Source organism: Cornus florida, unplaced genomic scaffold (genome assembly GCF_030987335.1).
Source record: "Cornus florida cultivar Cherokee Brave unplaced genomic scaffold, ASM3098733v1 CherokeeBrave_3.0.0_Hap2_Chr01, whole genome shotgun sequence".
NCBI lineage: Eukaryota > Viridiplantae > Streptophyta > Magnoliopsida > Cornales > Cornaceae > Cornus > Cornus florida.
The window spans coordinates 45363275-45387855 of record NW_026775571.1 but is presented as its reverse complement, the minus strand read 5'-3'; the positions used below and the strand labels follow the sequence as shown (position 1 = coordinate 45387855).

The following is a 24581-nucleotide window of genomic DNA, read 5'->3' as shown; positions in this document are numbered from 1 at the left end:
ACAGGTTGCACTTCATGTTAGAACCGGTTGTATTTTCTCAACAAAATCCAACCGGTGGCACTTTCTGATGAGAAACATGTCTCAGCAAAAATCCAACGGGTTGCACTATCAAGTCCAACCGGTTGCAATTTTTTGGAGGTGCGAAATCAGATTTTGGTAACTTTTCAGTTTCCTATTTGTACCCAAACTTGTAGGGCAGTCCTTACACTATTTTAAAAGCTTTTTTCACTCATTATAACGGCTTTCTACTATATATATAACATCTTTCTAAAACTCTAGTGAGAGATTTTTGTGGTTTCAATTGGAAAATCAAAGTTTTCATCTTGTACTCATCATTAAAGCTTTTTAAGAAGATTTTCAGAGAAATCTGATTGTTTGCTTTTATGAGCACATACTTAAACACAAGAGTGATTAGGGTGATATTCTTATATTGATCAACAGGGAATCTTTAGAGTTTACATCATATTACAAGTTGATCAAAGTAGCAGAATTTCTTTCCAACTTCAGAAAATCAGTTCTTGAAAAAAAAGGAGGAGAAGATCACACTTTGAAGGGATCAAGAGGCTCGTGGATTATTGGTTAATCTACCAACAATCCTTCTATAGAAATCAAGAGTAATTATGAGGTTGGGATCGAGCTGTTGAACGGGGGAGTCGCAAAGTCAGGATTGTAAACAATTGTTTTTTGATAGAGTGATAGGGTATGAGCCTGAGTCAGAGTCGACTAGTACTTTGCTACATACATAGTGACCTTTTTGCTCAAGATAACATAGTCAATCATGGTTTCCTCGCTAAAAATCCAATGTCATCTCTCAAACTCTACTTTACTTGCTTTCATTATTTTTGTGATTGTGGATGTTTAATTGATCATAATTGTGGGTAAGTTAATCAAACATGCATGAAAATTGGACAAGTTGACATATTCACCCCCCTTTAGGTCATTTAGAGTGTTAATCACGACTTAATTAACTAACAGCTTATGCGCTGTGTTACTCACATAAACGAGTAGGAAGAACAAGCAAAGTTCACCCTTAGACACACACACACAGTTACACTTAGCCTTCGTCACTTACAAAACAAAATATTACTGACTTGCATTTCAGAGGCAAAAAACTGAACTCCTGAAACTAGGCCACATCAGGAAGAGTGCCATAAGCCCTGCGAAATTGTCCACTGGCATAGAGATAATAGTTTCTTTGCATTTCCTACGCGAGCCCGCTTTGTGAGGTTGTTGTAGTCATTGGCCTCAATTACATCCAAAGTCTGCCGATATAGAAACAATGATGCCAACACCGGCCATCTATTCGCTGAGTTCAACTCTGCAATTCCCTTCTCAGCCTCATCATAGAACATTCTAGCTCAGATTATTTGTCCTTTCATGAAACTCCGCCACTTATCAGTAACTTCCCCCCTAAATATATCATCATCTGAAAGGCCACCGCGTGCAAGCTCATCTTGTGGAAGATACACTCTTCCCCTCCTAGCACTAGGAAGAACAAATGAAGGATGTATCTTAGTCCAGACACAACATATTTGAAAGCATTTTAATCTGAAAGTTTGTAGCCATAAATATTTTCCAAAATCATTATCAAAGGTGAAATGTTGAGGGTAATCCCTCACGATGGATTTTCCATTGTTTGATGAACAATTAACTTAACAAAGAAACGCAGTCATCTCATAAATTGAAGCCGAAAAAACAAAAAAATAAATAAATAAAATAAAAATTGATAACCAACAAGAGATCAAAATAAATATCATAATTTTATATATATGTATATATTAAATTGAACATGTACGTTTTACTAGTAGTAAGTATACGCGGACATATATATAATCTTCTTGTGGAAGTGTGGTATGACATTAGCAAATATGTTCTTGACAGTTTAGTTAATAAAAACCTCGGCATTATAAGAATCTTACTCTTCTCCCATGTCTCTAAGTATGTTAGTGAGCTGATTACCCAGCGCTAGGGCTACCACAGCATTATATACACTCTCTATTGAGGCAATGGATTCCGGTGCAATCCCAATCACTGGAACACTTATTATTCCCACTGTTCCGGCAACTAAGTAGCAATAGAGATAGAGCTCATCAAAGTTTTTGTATCTCGTCTTTGTTAAGTCGAACCTCATTCCTTCTATCATGTCCTTGAAGAGCTGACCGCAGAGAACGTACACATATTTGTTACAAAGATAAATAAATAAATAAATAACTTGGCAAAGCATAGGAAGACAAAGTAAAATACATTTACCAATATGCCTATATACACATATATACATGTACATAAAGTTACTCAGATAGTTGAAATTCAAAGGGGTTAATTAATCAGCATTTTACTCTACAATAATATATACCTGTATATCAATAGGGTATTTTGAGACAGTATCAGATAAGGCAGCATCATATATATCAGAGGGATGACCTTCGAAAACCTCAGTTAGCCTTTCCTCCCATCTGTCGAGAGCTTTGGGTGTGACATATGAAGCGCAAGGTCCATCCACAATTTCGTCAGTCCTTCTGCACCACACTGCAGGATAGAGTGCATTGTTCAATTAGAGAAATAGTCATTCATAAACTAACAGGCCAATGGCCTAGCGATACCAGGCTCCTACTTCTCAAAAAAAGGTCGGGGGTTTGAGTCTCGGTGGAAACATTTGTGTGATGAGTACCATCTAAGAAAAAATAAATAAAATAAAAAAAATAGTCATTCATAATCTATAGTGATCTTGTTAAGTGCTAACATCACAATGATAAAATAATACGTGTTTATCTCTATGGCCTCCGGCATGATGATAGAATGACATGAACTTAATATATATATATATATATATATATATATATATATATATATATATATATTTTCCTCGAGCAGGCAAGAAGCCAAGAGGGGTCGTTATTGTAGACTGCAGGGTAGAAGAAGAAGCACCATCCGGAGGGCGTGATGTTAAGAAGTTCTAGGCCATGCTTGGATTGCATTTCAGAGAACTATTCTTGAGAACAGTTCTCAAGAATAGTTTTCAGAGAACAGTTTTCAATTTTTTCAGATTTCAAACCTGCTTGGTTAAGAGAATTTACAAAACAGTTTCCGGAAAACAAAAACTCATAAAACTATTTGGTTGTATGAGTTTTTGAAAATAGTTTTCTGAACTAAGAAAATAAATAAAAATATTATTGTACCTCATTTTTTTATTTCTTTAATTTATGATATTAACTATTAATGTAAATAAGTGTTGGAGGTAAATTCATTTTAGCTAGTATTCTTAACTTAAAAACAGTTACACAAATACATATATCAAATTTAATTACAATCCTCTTTCTGCATAACTCCAAAATGGAGGTTCTGTTTGGTGCTTGGGAGCAAGCTAGCATCCAAAGATCTCTGTGAAGTCATTGAAGTGTCCTTTTGGAGTTATGCAGAAAGAGGATTTTGGAGTCCAAGTTTTGAAGTTTTGGTTAGTGCTACTGTGCAAGCTAGTGTTGAAGACATTGTTGTTTCATGTTGAATTATATTATCCTTCAGATAAGGACTTTTGTTTGTATAGTTGTATTTTGTTTCCCCTTCATAGGACTCCATGTACATTCTTCCTAAATTTAAATACAATAAAAGAGTTACATCAAACATTATAAATTAAACATAATAAAAGGTACACCAAAACAAAGTTTTCATAACATAAAACATAATAAATTGTCCCCCACACGAATATAACATAAAGTCACATGCATTGGAAAAAAAAAAAAAAAAAAAAAAAAAAAAGGCATAAGGAAATTGTTCAATAACACATAAAACCAAATATGTGTTTCAAGTCACATGCAACCAAAAACTAAACCCTGCATTCAATAACTACCCAAGTCAGTCCAAGCTCTTCAACCAAGCAAACTTCAAGTCAGTCCAAGCTCTTTAACCAAGCAAACTTCCTAGAAATACTCATCTTAATGAACAATTCTCTATAGTGCAATTCCTTGAACTTTTCAGTTGCCTTCAAATATGTGTCATCATCTATCTCGTCAAGACCCTCAAGGCATTCAATACAATTACTTAGAGAGTATGCATCTGGGCTTGTTGCCTTTTGAGTATGTTTCATTTTCTTATACGTCTCCGCCTTAGCTAATGAAGCTTCAGTCCTTGCTTTGGAAGCTTCAACAATACAAGCAAGAGTATCGCTAATGGAATCTTTTTTACTCTCTTTTTTTGCACGACGATTAGAGGATGTGGATTTACGACGATGAGGGTTATTGTCTTCAACTAGAATATTATCTTAATCATCTTGACCTTCAGCAGTTGAACTAACATGGACACCTATATTCATAAATTGATCCTCCTGCTCTCGTTCTTCGTCTGTATTAGGTGGATCTTGAGTGGATGCATAGTGAAGTTGCCCAGTAGCAATCGACGTATTAAAAAGAACTCTCAAAAGTTTGTAATTTTCACAACCTTTTTTGCGAAAATACTTAGCATTGGGATGAGCCTGAAAATATATATATATATATATATATATATATATATATATATATAAAGATTGTTAGGAATAACCATGTTAAAAAATTAAACTAACTATTGTAAATAATTAATTAAATACATATTTTACCCGCAAATATGTTTGCCAAGTTTCTTCATCAGCAGTCACAGTGTTTGTTTCCGCATCCCAACCAAACCCAGTTGTCTCGTTTAGAAGAGTTGAAAACTCACGATGCTTTGTACGTAATCGATTAAATTTTGCCTTTAGTTGTTTCACATTATAAGCGTGATTAGTCTTATTTTTGAACTCCTCCGTAATCTTTTTCCAACACTTGAAAGTAAATATCCCAGATGGCATGTTCCCCTTGTTAACCTCCTCAACCATTATATCAACAAAACATCTCTCTAATTGTGTAGACCACAGAGCTGACTCCTCAACATCAGCAATTTGAGATGCCATCCTTTATTTGTGCATTAGGCAAAGAATTACAAGCAATAAAAGATTTTCACACAACTCAAATATGTATAATACCCATAAAGTTAATCCACCTCTGAACATAATTTCTAATCCAAATTGATAATGCTAATCCAATAGTTAAGAATCAAACAAGCTTTAAATATTTAGAAACACTAGTAAAATATTTAGAAGTTGTACACATACCATTCTAGTCACTAATTTAATTATGGCCTCAGTTTCACACATGTATGATGAGATTCGACCACAATGATGCTGGGAGGTCGGCCTGCTCTACCCAATCTTCATGTACAGTATAGCTCTATATAAATTATTGCATAACAATAATTAGGGTGATGAAGAGTTGAATTGGCAGCTTCAATAAAAGTTACCTTCAAGCACCTTTTTGGATTTTATATTATGCATGTTAATTGAAACAATGAAATCCATGGAGAGACTCTTGACAAGAACTCTGAGCTTGACTATGAATTAAATTTACAACAAACCAATTTCAAACAGAAGTTGGTCATGAAACTAGTACTACTGTAATTGAATTTTATGTTTGCAGTCATTTCAAGTTCTCAGTTGCAATTTTCTCTATAAAGCATAACGGAGACAGGCACATCAAGATATTCCTAACAAGGGTCTACAAACAAAAATGAAGAGTTGGCTACTGGTTCATGTGTGATAACTAGTAAACAGTGATATCAACTTAGAGAAATAAATAGTTCAGGTTAAGCTAATTCAAATTGAAGCACAATCTACTTTCTACTTTACATATATGATCACAACAACATCATATAAATTATAAATAAATTTAATCCATTGATCACAAATAGAGAATTAAATAACACTAAAACAAACAAACAAATTCCTTTAGATACCTTTCGATCACTTTATGATAAACAAATTAAGACGATTATCAATGGATATTCACATGAAATTACACCAAACTGTAGTACAGAATCATCCCCAAGGCCCAAAGATCTTGATCACGACATAGCAGAATTATACACATGTTACATCATGCTAAACAATATAGGGAGGAAAAAAAAAAAAAAAAGAAGGGAAAATGTTAAAATGGATGTCCTCATTTAATAGACTTGAAGAAAACCATGTAAACCCCCCCTTATGACGAACCAAAGTTCATCATTCTTAAGCTCTCTCAAGCTCATAACCTCCAAAAAAAAGAAATTGTTCACTTGTGTTGAAACATTCTAGCCACACTACATCTTGCACATAATTCACAAGAAAAGAAAGAATTGCTTTCACACCCTACCATCTGAGAGACCGGAACACAAAATAAGAATGAATATTTATTTAAATGGGAGTTTGTATTTCATCCAAAAAAAAGACAAAAACAGAGACCTATATATATATATATATATATATATATATATATATATATAGTTCAATTTTAATATGATAGTACTTGCATATCTTATATATATATAGTTCAATTCAAACCCAGTAAAATATGTTATACAGAAAAAAAAAATTAAAAAATCAGTAAGAATCAAACACAAATCACAATTAAATATGCCCACTACACAATTTCATTCTGCTATTGCAGAGACAGAGCACCCTTCACCATCACATGTTATATGATTCACGGTCCTTTCACAAAGTAACAGAAATTGCAATGTCAAAGAAGAAATTACAACCGCATAGATGCAATAACGCAAATCACAATTAAATATGGACCTCAACATAGAATCTGAAAATTGCATTTTGGAATTCGGATTGTTCTCCCATAGGGACTGTTTGTTTGAGGGAGTGGAAATTGAGGCAAAGGGGACCATATATATATATATGTAGACTAATTTATACATACACATATCAAATCCTTAAATTGAAAACCAAATCCCTAAACTGAAAACTCTAAATCTCTAAACTGAAAATCAAATCCACAGCAAACTCACACAACCAACAAAATACATAATCAAATCTTGATATCATACTCATCCAACCAACCAAATCTATAACCAAATCCACAAAGAAAACAAAATCCATAACCACAAAAACTTGCTACAGAAAAAAGGAGTGTGATTTGTAGACTAATTTATACATACACATATGATCTTGCAGAGAGAAGCGGTGGAGAGGAGGGAGAAGCCGTAGAGAGGAGAGAGAAGCGGAGAAGTCGTAGAGAGGAGAGAGAAGAGAGGTGTTGCAGAGCCCATTTTGGAAGAGGCGTAAAAGGTCTGCTATGACCGAGAGCCGCTTCCCTTTTTTTTTTTTTTTTAAGTGCACAGTGTTCTCCGCATGTTTTCAGAAACTCCCAAAACAACATTTTGTTGTTTTCACAAAAATGATACTCATTGAACTCAGTTTTATGAAAACAATTTTCATAAAACAGGTTCCAAGTAGACTAAAAATTTGAAGAACAGTTTTTTGTATCTCCCAAAACATAATTCTTAAACAACATATTGGGACCCATTTTAATTAAGACAGTATAGTATAACAGGTGTAAATTGATTTGATGTATTACTGACCGCTATTTATTTGTGCATTTAACATTACACCATATTCAATTCTAATTTAGCCATCTCTCATATTTGGTTTCTTTTCTTATACGCATATATTATATATATATATATATATACATATTTATATATTGTTTATATATATATATGATTGAGAGCTCTAAAAGAGAGAACGAATGGTGTTATATTTACCAGTAACAAGTTTAGCTAATTATGTTTAATTTGGTATTATATCATTTTAATAGAACAATGTTATGCCTGTCCAACTTGCAAAAGCGACTTCCAGACGGGTATCCATCAGGGGCGCAAATCCTCTACTGTGGATTCCCATGCAGTCTCCTGCAATGAGTTCTTATATGGTTTATATATATTTGGTTACGTCATTCATTACCATTTGACAATTGAAACCGTGTTTGACAATTACACCACCATTTATAACATTTCACCACCAGTTGTAAGTAACATCACATGATCCTAAAAGTAACATCATAGGAGTCTAAAAGTAACATCATCATTTTTGTGCATACCTTAATTTAAGGGTGAGGAGACTTATAAATTGTGGTGAAATATTACTTATAAATAGTGGTGTAATTGTCAAACATTGAGTTACGTTTGTATGTGACATTACTTATCTTGCATTATGTGTATACTTTATTTTGAGAGTAAAGGTACTTATAAATGGTGGTGAAGAAGGATTTTAATTTTTTGTAATTGGTGCACCCAAACGTTACCTCAAGAGCTATTAAATAAAGAATGATGTAGCAAAATATAAGCCACTTAAAACTCACTACAGGGGACCGCATAGAATTCTCACAGCAGAAGATTTGTGCCCATTTATCAAAACCACATTTCAATTCCCGAACACCGATTATCGATTGGAAAAAAAACTCCACTTCAATTGCTGCATGACGTGACAAATCTAATGAAACAAAAAAAAAATTATGAGTTTCATTTATGGTTCGCTGTATCGAATGACATCGTAACTGTGAATCATAGTATCATTATAAACATTTGCTTTGGTCTTTGTATATGCATTTGCTCCAATCTCATAAAACAATCACGAACGCAACAAGCTAGTTTAATGTAGTAAAAGATTAAATAAACATACCACTTAATGCGTAAAAAGCCCTTCTCACATCCGTTGTCATGAATGATATTCCTGAAATTTTCAACTGAAAAAGTTCAATTTCATCCACATATGATGTGTTATAATATTCTATAAGTATATATAATATATATAGTATGCATTATTAAATGGGCAATTATGGAAGATTAATTTTTTTAATTAAATATTTAAATATAAAATAAATTAGAAGATGAAGCTATGAAAGTAACATATATAATAATATTATTTTTGCAAAATACTTTTCTACTACTACCTGCCATTAGAATTATATTTTTGTTTATAATAATGAAAAAAATATTTTTGTTTATAATAATGAAAAAAAATGTCATTGTGAACTTGAGCCGAGTGATCATTTGTATATAGTTTGGACATGTTGAGATATTTTCATATTGTTTGCGTGATTGTTGGTTGTGGCCAATGTATTATTTAAGGTTTTTTCTAGACCTATGGCCAATCAAAGTCATTGGTGTCGGATATATTATGGAGTTGACATCATATTTCACACTTCTGGTAAACGTAGAGTAGCGTCTTACACCCATTGATCAAGAATTTAAAGTAAACTCACCCATTGATCAAGAATTTAAAGTAAACTCTTGTATGTATTATTTAGAAAAAAAAATTATTTAAAGAAAGTGATAGTGTGTGAGACAAAGTTTAAAAAGAAAATGATAAAAGTGGAGAGTGTGGGAGAAGAATGCACACCAAAAAGAAAAAACTCTTCAAAAAATATGTATGGCAGATATAGGTCTACCCGTTTTTTTAAAGTGTAGAACCAACATCCAGTGTCATGATCTAGGATTGTGAAATGTTGAAACCAGAAAAGTGTTCGAGAGATGATCCATGTGTGTTTAAAATAATGAAATTTTTTTACTGCTTGAGTCAAGTTTTTATTTTTTTTAGATTGACGATAGTGGTGTTGAGCTTCTTAGAGCACCCAATAATTTATTATCAAACACGTGTAGTCCTCCGTCCCATATATATGCACCTGTCAATTACCAAAAAAATTCTTTGAAAGTGTCCCAAAAAGATTCGACAACCTGACCTCCAAAATCTTAGGTAGGAGTCTTTGGTGCTAGACTATCCCTTGCCGTTGGGTCTACTATACCTACCTAAACAATTCTCCGCACGTATTATGAAGTGTGTTAAAGAAATATTTTGTAAAAGTATCAGCTGGTGAAACGGGATTCGGATCTTTCCTATTTCTTCACATGACCTCTGCAACTCATTAGTATATCACAATATATACAACACACTACATCTATTAATATACAATACTATTGTAATCACCATGTAACACTCATGTAAAAATTTTCACTGTGTTTCAACCCGTCTACCATTAGATAAAATGAAATGATCTTGATTTGTGTTTGTACACACAAATTTTGTAAGTCTGCAATAGAAACAAAATATGGAGCAAAATAGAATTTTATTAATTTATGAATGTGGAGTACAGTCCTTTGTAATATCTTTTACAAAAAAAATGGTCCTCTGATTCGATCTCCTTGTTTTTGGTTGGTTGGATCCAAGGGCTGCACGAGCTTGTTCTTGAATCACTGTGGAATTTGATGAAGAACGGCACGTTGTTGGATGTGCTTGATGTTCTTCGTTTTTGGGTTTCGATTCTGAATTTGTGTCTGAATTCTGAGTCTCTGGATTTCTGAGTCTCTGAACTTCTGAATTTGTGTCTGAATTTGTAGACTTCTGAATTCTGAATCATCCCCCTTTTTCTTCCTCCAGGCCTCTATTTATAGGCTTCTTAGATTAATAGGATGATGACACGTGTCATCTCCGGATAAGGATAAAACTATAACTGGGCCGGGCCGGTTATATTGTGATAATTATCCTTAAATATAATTATTCAAAATATATTTTATTAGGAATAATTATCGTTTCAATTAATTATCTGGGCTGGGCTAATTAAATAATTTAAGTGAACCAAGCCTGGTAAATTAAATAATTTAGTTAAACATTAGGCCTATATTTAATGGTTTCATTCGTTAAAACCAAAGCCCACTAAATTTTAGTATCTACAAATTGCCCCCACTTCAAGTCCCAATTTTGACAAGACTCGTCTCTTTTTCCAAGTGGGACTTGAAGTTTCCTTTTTTTTTTTTTTTTTTTTTTCCATCTTAATTGTACTTTCCTATTTAAATTGAATTGTCAAAATCCCAAAAATCTTTGAAGACTTGTCAGATCACAAATAATTGGTACGTGTGTTTCTTCTTCTTCTTCTTCTTCTTTTTTTTTTTTTTTTTTTTCACACATGTAGGAGAACGATTTTTTTTTTTTTTTCTCTCTCCACGCATGTAGGAGAATTTTTTTTTTTTTTTTTTTTTTTTTTTTTCTCTCCACGCATGTAGGAGCACGAATTTTTTTTTTTTTGTTTTGTTTTTTTTTTTTTTTTCCTCTCTCTCCACGCATGTAGGAGAACAATTTTTTTTTTTCTCTCTCCACGCATGCAGGAGAACATTTTTTTTTTTTTTTTCTCTCTCCACGCACGCTGGAGAACTTTTTTTTTTTTTTTTTTTTGCAGGGCTTGATTGGATATAACAACTTGATTTGTGTCAACCGTAGCAGAAATTGAATCATCCTTCTAGACAACACCGATTTGAGCTTTGTAATCCATCATGGTGGTGTTCAAGTGTTTCGCAAAGCAAAACCTGACTATCTTAGAGAGCAAAAATAGTCAACGAGTCCAAGGAACGACATTAAGTGTATATGACTCACTTTTTGGTCGCAATGCTATTCAAGTGCCTGATTCTAACAATAAACATTGTTTATCTCATTGGACATGCACGGCCACATGCGAACTCACCGACTTTGGTCCTGATCAGATTAATGAAGAATCTATTATCTCTAAAGCCTTGATACTAAATTCTTCAGTTCATGAGAGAGTTGTTGAAGAAAACCAATTTTCACTATTGGGTCTTAATGTTCAGGCGAAGGAAATATCAAGGAGTATTCCCTATAAACTTCCTGCTGAATTGCTATACACCGAACTATATTGGGAGTGGTTAGAAGATGTCTTGGCGCGTTTCCACGACTTTCTATCAAAACAACAACTATATAGTGCTTTATTCGCCTCCCTATTTTCCTATGATCATCATGAAGATGTATTCAAAGCATTCCTTGAATGTTGGTGCCCATCCACTAATACACTTCATTATTCTATTGGCAAGCTATCAATTTCTCTTCGAGATCTATATATGCTAGGTGGTCTCCCTCACCAAGGAACAATTTATGGTGAAGTTATTCCTTGTGTAGATGAACTATCAAGAGCTGGCAACAACAAAAATTCTATCCCTTTTAGTTGTCAACACCTATTTTTGGCCTTCCACAGACTTTCCAAGAAGTATAAAGGAGATCAGAATGTGAAGATATCTGACTGGATTAATTTCTGGTTTAAAGGTGCATCAAGACATGCCAAACCTTCAAAGAAATCAACAAAAAAATAAAGTTCACCGCCCTATAAGGACTCAAAATCCGTCTGGTGTGATCCCTCCTGTCCGGTCGATGTCCACCAAAGAGAAAGAAGTATTTATCAACCTTGGTGTAGATGAAACATCGAGAGACACCACTTATCTAGCTGCTTTTTTAGCATGTTGGCTCTGCAAATTTGCCTTACCTGCACACCCTGGCAACATAATTCGTCCTGGGACTTTCAAGGTCGCAAGCATGTTAGCAGTTGGCTGCAACATTTGTCTTTCCATCCCGGTTCTGGCCAGTATTTACAGAGGCTTGAACGAGATTGTTTCCTCACCAGATCCTGGAAGCTGCTCTGCGATATTTCCTATTCACTATGTATTCGGATGGTTGAGTGAATATTTCAGAACTAATTTCACCATTCCTAATACCAACTATTGGCCTCGAATGACATTATATGCAGGCGAAGGAGGAGCAAGATACTTTGACCATTTTGAAGCCCAAAATTTATTCAGATCATGTAAAGGAATAAACTTAACTCGAATGGCTAAAAGATCTTCAAAAGAGCGACTTATTGTAGATAGTGGCGAGATGATAAAGGCTGACTTTGACACCCTAATCAATCTTCGATCATGTTATTTGACATTGCGCCAAAATGACTGTCTTATCATTGAGCCATATAGTCCACACAGATTTAGCCGACAATTTGGGTACCATCAAGATATTCCTGGAAAATTAAAAAATGACTTTCGTACTTGCACCTTAGAGGAATTTTTAAAGCATTGGAACTCATCCGTTCATTATTCTTCTGGTTGTGATGCGTTGCTTCCTTCAACCTTAAGCCACCAAAAATCCTCAGTTACCAGAGCATATGCCAAATGGTGGTCCAGCGTATATATTGATCCATTTACACAGAAAAAAACTACCTCAAAGCAATCTAAACGCACGATTTCCCCACCAGAGAAACCAACTAAAATTAGGAAGGTTTTAATTAAGGGGCTGAAGTCAAATCTCCCATCTAAGCCAGTGCCAAAGTTAACCATCAAATCTCATAATGATTGTGACGTTGTTGGAGGATCTAGTAGCCATCACCAAACACCAGAAGATGTCCCACCACTAATCAATAACCGTCGCCGTTGTCAGTTGTCAATGGAGTTAGATGAGGATGTGAAAGCTTATGATGAGGATCGTAACTGGAAGCATGTCACCGACAAAGTGAGACTTGATTCAGTACAGGAATGTGTTGCCACTTCTCTTGATCAATTTTTTACTGGGGTACCTAGCAGTTCACAACCTATACAGGTAACTGTTATTTTATATATATATATATATATATATATATATATATATATATATATATATTTTTTTTTTTTTTTTGTACTGCAAATTACCATTATTTATTATTATTATTTTTTTAATAGATAAAAGACAGCAAGGGATTTCTTGGGGAAGATGTCGTCATTGTTGCTAACCCAACATGTAGTGAAGAATCTATTTATGGACCGTCTGCCTTAGAGTTGGCCACTGCGATAAGGAAAAGGTACAGAGATTTCACTACAAAGAAGCAGAGTTAGTCAACACTCGGATGTTTTGGGGGTTGCTAAAGTGACTAGTCAAGCTATGGAGGTGGTTGAAAATATTGTTAAAGATCATGTAGTTATCCCTTCTTTGATTTTAAGATAACAGGGTCCACCCTTGCATCGTGTTGCCCCTTCTGAAATGTCAATTTTCAATGCGGAAGAGATCGTTCTTGATGTTCATCGTCGTGCTGCTTTATTCTTTATTGATTTCATAAAGAATATCATACGCGATACTCCTGCCGATAAAATACCGTCTCGAGCACCTAAACTTCAAACACTTTATGAAGGACTCGCAAAACTCCCTGGAGACCATTCAGCTTTGAAGAGGCGAATTGACTCATATACCAATAATGCGGCCAATTATATTGCTACATCTTCTTCATATGCCTGTATGATGACTTCAGACTCTCAATCCCAACGATTGGCCAGTATTGATGCACAGCTCACCAACGCTAGGTTTATAGAAGATGATGGTGCTAAGCGTATAGAATCACTTCAATCTAGTTTGAGTGAAGCTGAATTTAAAGAAGCTAGATTAGTGAAAGAATTGCAAGAAGCCAGGGAAGAGACTCAAGGGCTTAAAGTCCTCATATCGACAACGGGTGCACAGTTATCTCAGAAGAAGGAAGCCATCACCAAACTTTGGGAAGATCGAAAATCAATAGAAGAAGCTAACGTCATCTCGAATCGCGATCTTGAAGTAGTGAAGCAACTGGAAGAGATATTATGGCAAGAACGTGACGAAATTATCGCTATGGAATTTTAGTATTGATCATCATTTTTTTCCAAAAAAAGTTGTAACTTTGAATTTTAGCAATAAAACAAATGATTTATTATCTCCATTTTATTTATAAAGATGTTATCATTATTTATTTGTTTCACCGTTCACAGTTTATACTCTTGCGGGCTAGGAGTTTATAAAGATTTTTTTTTTTTTTTTTTTTTTTTTTTTTTTTTTTTTTTTTTTGCAATCACAGTTTTAACTCATGTAGGCCAGGAGCATAGTGCAGTTTAAGCTCGTACGATCAGGAGCATTGCCTTTATGGGTAGTAGCGCTTCAGGAATTTGCTATTAATGGGCCCCACTCTTACTCCGTCTTCATCAATAATGAGATATGCGCCGTTAGTATAAACTTCGTGAACAACATACGGTCCATCCCATTTGGATACAAATTTATTTCCCTTGCGATTTATGACAATCGGTCTACGAACAGCTAATACTAAGTCTCGAACTTGAAATGACCGAGGTCAAACTCTCTTATTGAACGCTTTAGAAAGTCGAGCTTGATAACACTCTAGCTGTTGTTGAGCTTCTAATCTCTTTCCATCCAATGCTTCCAGTTCTTGAAGACGTAAGATGACATTTTCTTCACTTGTAAGACCTTCTTGTATGGCTATCCTTAATGAAGGGATTTGTTGTTCCAATGGAAGAACTGCTTCTACGCTATAGACCAGAGAATATGGAGTTGCTTGAGTAGGTGTCCGATGCATAGTGCGGTATGCCCATAATGCTTCTTCCATTCCCTCATGCCAATCTCGCTTTGTTTGGTTAACTACTTTCTTCAATAGCTCACATAGAGTCTTATTGAATGCTTCTGCGAGACCATTTGCAGGGGCATTGTACATGGAGGATTTACGTTGTTTGAATCCAAATTTCTCACAAAGGTCAGTTACCCAACTGTTTTTAAAATTCGTCCCGTTATCAGTGATGATGTATCGAGGGACACCATATCGATAAATAATGTTAGAATTGATGAAGTCAACCACTGTTTCCTTTTTCACATGTTTATAGGGTGCAGCTTCCGCCCATTTCGAAAAATAATCAGTTGCAGCCAAGATATACAAGTGGCCTTTTGAAGACTTTTCTAAAGGACCAACTACATCTAATCCCCATGCATCGAACGGCCATAACGTCACAGTAGGGTGTAATGGTTCCGGTGGTTGGTGTATGAAGTTGGCATAGAATTGACAGGCTTGACACCTTTTTGCATACTCCAAGCAATCTTTGACCATGGTGGGCCAATAATAACCCATTCTTTTGACGCGAAAGTGCAGCTTTGGACCAGATTGATGAGCTCCACAAATCCCAGAATGTGCCTCCTTCATTGCATGCGTTGCTTCATCATTTCCAAGGCAGCGAAGGAAAAGGCCCTCATAGGAACGCCTATACAATGTATCGTTGTAATAGATGAAACGAGGTGCTCGCCTTCGTATTTCAGTCTTATGGCGTAGGTCTTCGGGAAGCTTTCCATGTTCTAGATAATCAATGATAGGGATTCTCCAGTCTTCTTCCTCTTGTGTCCAACAAGAAACCACATTACTTTCTTCAAATTTATCCTCCAAGACTTGTGGCAAGACCCATCTTTGACATACAGGAACATCAACCAGGTCTTCATCAGTTAACGCCAATGTTGTAGCCAAATTTGCCAAAGCATCAGCTATCCGATTTTCTTTTCTTAGAATGTGCTCTAGTATGACGCTATCAAACCGTTCCAACAAATGAGAGGCGTAACGATGGTACGGTACGAGATCATCTTTCTTAACCTCATATTCTTTAAGAAGTTGGTTGATCACCAACTTAGAGTCTCCATATATTTCGAGGTCCGTGATGTTCATCTCATTCGCCATTTGAAGGCCGATAATCAAGGCTTGATACTCAGCTACATTATTTGAGCAGTTTTCAGCAAATGCAAAAGAGTATGGAATGACATGTCTCTACACCTGCTCCAGCCCCATCTGATCGTGCTGCCCTATCGAAAAACATCATCCATGGAGGGAGGATGTCCACAAGGAAGACTTCTTCATCAGGAAAATCTTCAGAAATTTCCCAATCGGCTGGAATAGGATGGTCAGCTAAGAAATCAGCTAAGACTTGTCCTTTTACTGCTTTTTGTGGCACATAAATAATTTCAAATTCATTGAACAAAATTGACCACCTCGCCAATCGTTTGGAAAGGACCGGTTTAGACATGACATATTTGAGAGGATCTGCCCTTGCAACAAGATGTATCGTATGTACCAAGAAATAATGCCTCAATTTCTTAGAAGCGAAGACAAGTGCGAGGCATGTTTTTTCAATTGGAGGATAATTTCGCTCCGTCGGGGTGAGTCTGCGACTTAAATAATACAATGCCTTCTCTTTATGTTCTTCATTATTCTGAGCAAGTAAGGCACCCAACGATTCTTCTTGCGCAGCAATGTAAAGTATGAGTGGCTTTTCAAGTACCGGTGCTCCCAATACCGGAGAATTGAGAAGGTACTTTTTGATGCTATCAAAAGCATTTTGGCATGATTGGTCCCAATTAAATGGAACATCTTTTTTTAGGAGTCGGTTAAAAGGCTGACAACAACCCGCTAAATTTGAGATGAACCGACGAATGAACGCAAGTTAACCTTGTAAACTTCTAAGTTCACGTAAATTCTTTGGTGGCGGCATCTTTTGAATGGCCTCAATTTTATTAGGATCAATCTCAATACCACGATGACGTACGACGTATCCCAGGAATTTCCCTGAAGTCACACCAAATGCACATTTAAGGGGATTCATCTTAAGTTGATATTTTCGAAGGCGATTAAAGACAGTACGTAAATCCTGTAAATGATTTCTTCGTTCTTTTGTCTTAACCACCAAGTCATCAACATAACATTCAACAATCTTATGGAGTATGTCGTCGAAGATCCTTTGCATAGTGCGCTGGTATGTTGCTCCCGCATTTTTTAGTCCAAAGGGTATAACTTTGTAACAATATATGCCTTTAGGAGTGCGAAAGGCAGTTAACTCCTCGTCCCTCGGAGTCATTCTTATCTGATTGTACCCAGAGTAACAATCCATAAAAGAGAGAGCTTCATGTCCAGTGGTTGCATCTACAGTGAGCTCAGGGATGGGAAGAGGAAAATCATCTTTTGGGCATGCCTCATTCAAATCACGAAAGTCCACACAGATTCGAATCTGTCCATTTTTCTTCTTCACTGGAACAATGCTCGAAATCCATGTTGGATATTTGACCTCACGGACAAACCCTACTTCAATCAATTTGTTGAGTTCTTCCTTTATCCTTGGAACTAGTTCTGGACGGAAGAAACGTTGAGACTGCTTAATCGAACGTGTTCCACGTTTGACAGCGAGATTGTGCACTGCAATTTTAGGATCAAGACTAGGCATCTCTTTGTATGTCCAAGCAAAGACATCCTTGTACTCAGATAATAATTGAAACTAATCATTTTCTTCTGAGGGGTTTAGGAATGCACTAACAAAAATTGGTTTGGGTTGATCGTCAGTTCCTAAGTTGATTTCTTTGAGTTGATCAACAGTAGCCTGCCCCCCGTCTTCTAGTGTTGGTGGAGCTTTCTCGATATCATCTGGTTGTTCACAGTCAGGTTCCTCTTCAACAGTGATATTGTATGAAGTAACACAAGACGATTCCCTAGTGCCTTCTATTCTATCCACTTCTGCTGATTGATTAGTAAATACAATGGTTCGCCTTCGAGCTTTCAATGTAACATCATTGGTGACATCTATCTCTGTCTTACGTTTCATTCGCGAAGGCACTAGGCTCTGAACCTCACTATTATTCACCACGTCGATGTTAGCTTCTTCTGACTTCATAATCTTGCTGTTTTTTAGTGGTGCATCATGGATAGTACCAATTTGAGAAAATACTGACTTTCGAGATTGAGGTTGTGCAGATTTTCTTCCTTGGTCATGAAAGCTCATTCTGTTAAAAACAGAGTTACGAGGCAAATTGCTGATATGAGAACTTGAAACATTTGATTCTCGGCTTGACAACCTGTTGAATACAGATGTTCGATCGCATGGAGCTCTTATACGATCAAAGACTGATTTTTGATGCCCAGTCTGCTAATCTTGTTCATCCTCAACTTCTTCAAACCCAATGTATGAGGTGCTTGACTTCTTATCCCTCTTTATGTTTTGAATTCGAAGTGGCTCAGAAGCTACGAAACCGAGACCAGACTTAGGTGAAATGATTTGATGCCCTTGATCTTTCAACTTCTTCTGTGTCTCATTGAGGCCGTGCACCTTCTCACCGGTGACCTCAGTATTCAGTTTTCCAAGGCTTGCAGGATTTGTAAAATCATACCCCGACTTAGCCAAGAGTTGGTATGCTTTAGGATCGAATCCTTCGTCGGTCCTTTGTTTTGGAAGTGATAAATGATCAACCATAGATTGAAAAGGCCGCACGAACCCTTTTAACGGAGACTTGGAAGGCGAAGACTTCTGAATCTTAGGGAGAGGAAGAGTTAACTCTCCTTTAAGCTTTTGCATATCTTCTTTTTCCTTGGTTTGTGACATCTTTAATTTAAATTCCTTAGTTTCAATTATCTCGATAATAGGTGCCTGCCCTTCTTGTCGCTGAGATTTTGGAACATACTTTAAAATAGGTTTCGTCCGATGTGCTTTTATCGAGACCCCTCGCATTTTAGCTACCTTTACAATGTCTGTCACTGAAACGTCTAGTGGATCACTTAATGCTTCTTTTGCTTTTGTAGATTGAATCTCTTATGTAGACGGAAGGCTTGGGATGGGCACTTCCGAAGGTGTATCATGATCGATATAGAACTTGGCATCGGCAAAATGAGATTCTGCCTCTGTAAATGGCTTATGATCTGCTACAACCGTTTGTACGCCATTTTTGTAGAATTTGAAGCACTGATGAAAAGTCGATGGAATGACGCCATTACTATGTATCCAAGGCCTTCCCAACAACAAATTGTAGGACGTCTTTGCATCAATCACATGGAATAAGGTTTCTGCTTGGAGCTCGCCAATAGTTAGCTTTGCCCGAATCATGCCGATACCTCTCTGTCCTCCTTGGTTAAAACCTTGAATAATAAGACGGCTATGCGATAACTCGTCAATTATGATGCCAAGATTTTTCATCGTAAATTTTGGCATTAGATTCACCGCCGAGCCACCATCAATAAGAATACAAGTAACTCTTCGTTCTTTTATGTAACCGGAGACGAAGAGAGGACAATTGTGCGGCTTCGAACCCAACTGAAGATCCTCGTCCGTGAAAACAATTGGTGCACAACATGACTCAAATGAACCTCTGACCACTTCATCATCATCAGATTTTTCAATGATGGCTGTATTATGGTTCTCTACAATCTGGACTTCATCTTGATCCTCGTTCTTCTCATCATTAAGGCTTGTTTTCTTAGTTGAAACCATGTCAGTTGTTACAACTTCGTCATTTAGGTATCCTTTTGGAAAGAACTTTTGCAAAGTAATAGGCTTCTGACTCTTTTTGCTTATAGAGGTGTGTTTAGTTGACTGTGTCTTCTTGACCCATTTTCTGTTATGGCCAGACTGTTTATGGTGATATTGGGGTTTCTTATTCCTTTGCCCTCTGTCAGAATAATTAGTCTAAAAAATATCAGCTTGTTGCTTCCGTGGTTTCTTTCTTGTCACCAGAGTCCATCCTTCTTCATCATCTTGAGGAAAAACCCTTCCAAATGTTGAAATGTCAAGTACACTCCCTTGGCCAATATAGATTGGGATTGGTTCCAATGAACCAAACTGGATAGTTGTGCAAGATACCTCCGAAGTTAAAGGTTGAGAACGAGCACTCCCCACGACAGAGGTTGTCAAAGTAGCAGTAATATGATTTGAAGTTACAACTTCGTCTGTATCCAACAAGATTTTTCCTTATTTTGCCAGATTCATCACCACGTCCTTGAAGATAAAACACTTCTCAATTGGATGACTGATAATGCGATGATATTTGTAGTATTTTGGATCGTTGATACGTCCCATCTCTGGAGGACGTTTGCATTCAGGGAGTTCTATAACTTTACTTTCAAGTAAACATTCCAAGATGCCAGGAACATCGGAATCGGGGAAGGGGTATTCTTTCTTCTCTAACTCCTTTAGCGTAGGACGCTGTCTTTCCCTCTCTTGAAACTGGCGAGGCTTTTTATCATCCTTCTTGTCATCTTTAACAGATATCTTGATTGGGGTGGTTGAGATAGCCATTGAATCTTTAGCCGCATTTTTTGATGACTTGTTGCCCTTCTTCCAGTCCTTCTTATCTTTGCGTGGTTCTATAGTCACAGGACTTTTGCCGTCATGGGATTTCATACTGATCTCCATGTCATGGGCACGCGTAGCCAATTCCTCAAATGTGCGAGGTTTTATGCCTTGCAGAATGTAGAGCAGGCCCCAATGCATTCCCTGCATACACATCTCCACAGCGAATACTTTTGACAAACGGTTCTTGCAGTCAAAACTGAGGGCTCTCCACCGATTAATGTAGTCAATTATAGGCTCATCCTTCCATTGTTTCGTGTTAGTCAACTCTATCATACTAACAGTACGACGAGTGCTATAGAACCTGTTCAAGAATTCTCGTTCCATCTGGTCCCAACTATCAATTGATTCTGACTTTAGGTCAGTGTACCACTCGAACGCGTTTCCTTTAAGGGACCGGACAAACTGTTTGACTAGTAAGTCCCCCTCTGTTCCGGCATTGTTACAAGTCTCGACAAAATGGGCAATGTGTTGCTTGGGGTTACCTTTTCCGTCAAATTGCTAAATCTTCGGAGGTTGGTATCCTATATGCATTCTCATACTGTCGATTCTCCTTGTATAGGGCTTTGAGTACATGAGAGTGCTCTGTGAGACACCACCATATTGAGCTCGGATTGTATTCGTTATCATATCTTGCAATTGTTCGACAGATAATGAAGAGACTGAAGAAGAGGTATGATTGGTTTGACCAGTCGCCTGTTCTATCCCCGGCGTCTGGTTTTGACTGGTCGCTTGTTCTGTCACCGGCGTCTGTTTGGGATTCTCCCTGTGAGTACCTTGTGCTGTAGAATTAGGATTCTCCGTTAGTATTGCTGTGGAAGATGTAGGTTTCCCAGACGGTGGTGGTGTGAAAGTTGCACGATTCCTGGATGGCATTGGTGTTTCACCGAAGGTCTGAACTTCCAATTTATTCATTAGTGTAGCGATTTGCAAGTCCTTTTCTTCAATAGTCTTTGTGAGGTTCTCAATGGAATGAGCCATAGTTGCTAGTTGTTCCTCCACCGTAGCAGCTCCAGTCATCATAGCAGCAACCACATCTGAGTATGATAGGCCTTGAGAATCCACGTTCCTTGAAGTGATTGATTGCTCCGAAGTTTGACGTGGTGACTCTGGGGGTGAACCGACACTAGAGTGAGCATCATAGATAGAACGAAGTGAATCTGGTGGTGGAGCCTCCTCTGGAACAATGTCGAAGGTTTTTGACATGTTGAGTTTTCACGTTCGCCGGTGTTGCAGGATTAGTTTTTACCACATCTTACTGAAGTTTGAATGACGCCATCACCTGGGACTTGATACGTGTCACAGTGCCCGTCAAGGTACTTCCATCGCTTAATTTGGTCTTCGTGCCACTTTTCATGGTGGCTTTAGCGTCGACCTTTGCAATAGCGATGTTCTTTTGGGCTTTCTTGTCTGTCTGAATCTTAGGGGGAGCCATAGAATCTGATAGAGAAGAAACTTGATGGTAGGAGAAAGAGATGAGAGGCAAAGGTTATCCCACCGGGTGTGCCACAAATTTGTACACACAAATTTTGTAAGTCTGCAATAGAAACAAAATATGGAGCAAAATAGAATTTTATTAATTTATGAATGTGGAGTACAGTCCTTTGTAATATCTTTTACAAAAAGAATGGTCCTTTGATTCGATCTCCTTGTTTTTGGTTGGTTGGATCCAAGGGCTGCACGAGTTTGTTCTTGAATCACTGTGGAATTTGATGAAGAACGGCACGTTGTTGGATGTGCTTGATGTTCTTCGCTTTTGGGTTTCGATTCTGAATTTGTGTCTGAATTCTGAGTCTCTGGATTTCTGAGTCTCTGAACTTCTGAATTCTGAATTTGTGTCTGAATTTGTAGACTTCTGAATTCTGAATCCTCCCCCTTTTTCTTCCTCCAGGCCTCTATTTATAGGCTTCTTGGATTAATAGGATGATGACACGTGTCATCTCTTGATAAGGATAAAACTATAACTGGGCCGGGCCGGTTATATTGTGATAATTATCCTTAAAGATAATTATTCAAAATATATTTTGTTAGGAATAATTATCGTTTCATTTAATTATCTGTGCTGGGCTAATTAAATAATTTAAGTGGACCAAGCCTGGTAAATTAAATAATTTAGTTAAACATTAGGCCTATATTTAATGGGTCCATTCGTTAAAACCAAAGCCCACTAAATTTTAGTGTCTACAGTGTTTCACCCGTGCACCATTATTGTCTTGCTGGTTAAAGTGTCACGTCAAGGTTTCAGACAATACCTTATTAAGCCGTCTTCTTATCAAAGGTGATTGAATTCACTTTCTTTTTTCTTTCAGAAATAAAAATACATAAAAATAATAAATAAAAAATGACTCGAGTCTGAAATATGTGTATATATAAATATATATGTGTGTGTGTGTGTGTGTATATGTTAGTTTATGACTTAATATTATTATAGGTTGAAAACCAGTTGATTGAACCATTGTTGTAAAAGATCGAGAGAGAGAGAGAGAGAATGTACCAATGTGAAACGTGGAGTCTGTTTGAGCACAGAATTTAGCACAGTGATCATAGGCTTCATTCAAGAGAGACCCATTAATATTGATCATCCCATTGTTTTGAGATGATTTCAAAGGCAGACATCTCCCCTCTCTCTGCTCTTTCATCAGAGCTACTTGCTTCTGTATCGCTTCATTCACTCTCTCCTCCGAAGATCTCCAAGTCTTTGAGTTGGCATAACACAATGCCCCCAACGACCCATTTCGTGTAGCAGAACACGACCTAGGCCTACTCTTTTCACCATTTCTAGCCATCAATGTAAGAGGAGAGCTAACCTTCACTTGGGGACATACCACTGAAACAAGAACACAATACATCTTCTTTTACGAGTTTAGAGAGAGAGAGAGAAAGAAAGAAAGAAAGAGAGAATAGATTTCTCTGCAATGCTTTGAGGTGGCAAATCGTCTCCAGTAAATTATTTAAGTTTCTTACAAGCACAGCTGTATTATTTATAAGCATAGAGGATGGAATCCAGATTGTGTGCGTCCCTCCCTGTATCACTAATACAAGGCTGGTAGTTGTGCATTTATTCTGCACAAAATGGCCTAGCAATATCACACCCTTCACTAATACAAGGCTGGTAGTTGTGTATTTATGTCGCACAAATTGGCCTAGCAGTATCATACCCTTCCTCCTCAAAGGGAAGGTCAGGGGTTCGAATCTCGATGGAGGTAAGATGTGTGCGTAATTGTTTTAACTTCCAAAAAAAAAAAACATAAAATATAAAGGGTGTGTTTAGTAACCCAAAACATTTTTTGCTTTCTGTTGTCAATCCTTGAAAAGAAGAAACAAACACAAAAATCATGTTTAGTAATTTGTTTTTGTTTCCTCTTAATGAAAAACATTTTTCATTTTTATGAAAGAAAGAGAAAACATCAAAATGATGTTTCCTGTGTTTTTTTTACTGTAGTAAAGGAAACATTTTTATCACTGTTTACCTCGTTTTTTACGCAATAACTGACATTACTCTTCCATTAACACACAATCACTGACATTACTCCATTAGTACTTTTATATTCTATATATATACATTATACAAAATCTATTTTTATATTATATATATATATACATTATACAACTGTACGCCCTATATATATATATATATATTTTTTTTTCCTTTTTCTGATTGTTTTACATATATTGGTTGTGGTTTGTTTTCAGATTTTTTGTTAATATATATGTATGTATAAAATCTATTTTTATATTCTATATATATACATTATACAATTGTACACTTATATATATATATATATATATATATATATATATATATATATATATATATATATATCTTTTTAGATTATATCTTTTATTCCGATTGAAAGTTAGATTTTGATAGATGGATGAACATAAATTAAAAAAATTTCCCAAAAAAAAAAAAAAAATTTGTAACAAATGTTTTACTAAACACTGTTTTTTGTTTTTTGTTATTAAAATTGTGGCAATAGCAAAAGTTATTAAACATTATTTTTGCT

General features: G+C 36.3%; 1 long non-coding RNA gene and 1 pseudogene across 1 annotated transcript; both read right to left on the bottom strand.

Moving 5' to 3' along the window:
* Positions 1–894: 894 nt before the first annotated feature.
* LOC132295693 (phytoene synthase 2, chloroplastic-like) lies at positions 895–23423 on the bottom strand (annotated as a pseudogene).
* Positions 3645–7323, bottom strand: LOC132295699 (uncharacterized). Its single transcript, XR_009478560.1, has 2 exons — positions 4586–7323; positions 3645–4465 (listed from the first exon to the last, which is right to left on the bottom strand). It is a non-coding gene; the product is annotated as an uncharacterized LOC132295699 (long non-coding RNA).
* Positions 23424–24581: the final 1158 nt, after the last annotated feature.